The sequence below is a fragment of the Piliocolobus tephrosceles genome, chromosome 8 (assembly GCF_002776525.5).
Source record: "Piliocolobus tephrosceles isolate RC106 chromosome 8, ASM277652v3, whole genome shotgun sequence".
Classification (NCBI taxonomy): domain Eukaryota; kingdom Metazoa; phylum Chordata; class Mammalia; order Primates; family Cercopithecidae; genus Piliocolobus; species Piliocolobus tephrosceles.
In genome coordinates this window covers 137,662,648-137,665,014 of record NC_045441.1, presented here as the reverse complement: position 1 = coordinate 137,665,014, position 2,367 = coordinate 137,662,648, and the positions used below count along the sequence as shown (strand labels likewise).

The window sequence follows — 2,367 nt, the reverse complement described above, 5'->3', positions numbered from 1 at the left end:
GAGGTGGCGGGCGCCTGTAGTCCCAGCTACTCGGGAGGCTGAGGCAGGAGAATGGCGTAAACCCGGGAGGCGGAGCTTGCAGTGAGCTGAGATCCGGCCACTGCACTCCAGCCCGGGCGACAGAGCGAGACTCCGTCTCAAAAAAAAAAAAAAAAAAAAAAGAATCTTGCTCTGTTGCCCAGGCTGGAGTGCAATGGTGTGATCTTGGCTCATTGCAGCCTTTGCCTCCTGGGGTCAAGTGATTCTTGTGCCTCAGCCTCCAGAGTAGCTGGAACTACAGGCATGTGCTACCACACCCAGCTAATTTTTGAATTTTTAGTAGAGATGCGGTTTTGCCATGTTGGCCAGGCTGGTCTCGAACTCCTGACCTCAAGTGATCTGCCCGCCTCAGCCTCTAAAAGTGCTGAGATTACAGGTGTGAGCCACTGAGCCTGGTCAGTTTAAATATTTTTTAAAAAGTAGTTGAATTTATCAGTTAGCTTTCCCATTCCAAGAATATAAAGGGTTTTTCACTTTTTCTAGTATGTTTTAGGCTTCATTTTTTTTAAACATATAAATCTTTGATCCATTTGGAATTTAATATAATATAGATTATAAATCTGATCCTCCTCCTCACTTCCAAAGTTGCCTAGTTGTTTCATTTACTGAAAAGTTCATCTTTCACTACCTTGAAATATTTCCTTCATTGCCTGTTGCCATATGTATTTGGGTTTCTCAACATTGTGTTCCTTTAGTCTATTCATGAGGCGGTATTCAGACATCTCTTGGCAATTCTTGTTTTTCTATATAAATTTATTTATTTATTTATTTATAGACAGGGTCTTGCTCTGTCACCCAGGCTGCAGTGGTGCAGTGGCACAATCATGGCTCACTGCAGCCTTGACTTCCTGAGCTCAAGCTATTTTCCCATCTCAGCCTCCTGCGTAGCTGGGACTACAAGCATGTACCACCATTGCTGGCTAGTTTCCTTTTTTTTTTTCTTTTCTTTTTTAGAGATAGGGTCTCACTGTGTTGCCCAGGCTGGTCTTAAACTCCTGGCCTCAAGTAATCCTCCTACCTTGGGCTCCCAGAGTGCTGGGATTACAGGCGTGAGCCACTGCACCCAGCCTGTATACATTTCAAAATCTGTTTGTCTAGTTCTTTTTTTAAAAAAATTAGTGGTATGTTTATTGGAATCCCATTAAATTTATAAATTACCTAACTTCTTTTTAAAATATAAGGGTTAAGTCTTACTAACCATACCATCACCTCTCTTTTTGTGTCCTTTAATTACCTCCCAAGTTTTCTTTATATAACTCTTGTACATTTTTTGTCGAGTATTTCTAGGTATTAAACTTATTGTTGTTGGGCTTTTTCCACATTTTGTCTTCTGTTTTGTACCCTGCTACCTTACTGCATTGTCTTCGTGTTTATCAGTTACTCAGTACATTCTTAGGAGTTTTCCAGCTGTGTAATTATACTGTCTGTATTTATTAATGGTTTTGCCTTCTTTCCAGTCTTTGTAACTGAAGCTTCTTTCTCTTTTCTACATACTTTATTTATTTATTTTTTGGTGGGGCGGGGAGCAGGGAGGCTTTCTGATAAAAAAAAAAAAAAAAAAAAAAAAAAACACCAGAAAGCCTGCAAGACAAATTGTAAAAGAGCTGTAACTGTGTTTTCTACCTACTTCAGCTTGTATTTTCAGTACAGTTTAAAAATTAGTAGTGCTGGTAGATAGAGATAAATGTTCTGTGTCTTCTGGATGAGTTTTAGAAAATTATTCTTTACATCCAGGTTGAATAAAGTTTATGTGTTCTCTAATGGTGGTTTTATTTTTGTTAATATTCTTGTTTTCTATGTATTTCATTGTCACTTTTTTTAAAGAAGTGGTTTACATATTTTAAAATATGTATTTTTTTTCTTCAGAGAACAAGCTACAATGTTAGATTAACTCATAAAGAGAAAAATAGTTGTATTAGGGTGCCTAAGCGAACGTAATCCAGCACCAGATTAGTATTGGGTGTTAGGCCTTCTGGAGCCTAATTGCTCACACACTGCAACAGAATCTAAGCCTCGAATTTTTCTTCTTCTTTTTTTTTTTTTTGAGATGGAGTCTCGCTGCCCAGGCTGGAGCGCAGTGGCGGGATCTGAGCTCACTGCAAGCTCCGCCTTCTGGGTTTACGCCATTCTCCTGCCTCAGGCTCCCGAGTAGCTGGGACTACAGGTGCCCGCCACCTCACCCGGCTAGGTTTTTTTTTTCGTATTTTTTTCATAGAGACGGGGTTTCACCGTGTTAGCCAGGATGGTCTCGATCTCCTGACGTCGTGATCCACCTGTCTTGGCCTCCCAAAGTGCTGGGATTACAGGCTTGAGCCACCGCGCCCGGCC

The 2,367-nt window shown here is 40.7% G+C and overlaps 1 protein-coding gene and 1 pseudogene across 13 annotated transcripts in view; one reads left to right on the top strand and one right to left on the bottom strand.

Annotated features, from left to right (window-relative positions):
- The window catches only part of EZH2 (enhancer of zeste 2 polycomb repressive complex 2 subunit), a 74,929-nt gene that overhangs the window by 58,221 nt on the left and 14,341 nt on the right, over positions 1–2,367 (top strand). The gene's annotated exons all lie outside the window — the stretch shown is intronic.
- On the bottom strand, positions 1,569–1,654 carry LOC111551538 (annotated as a pseudogene).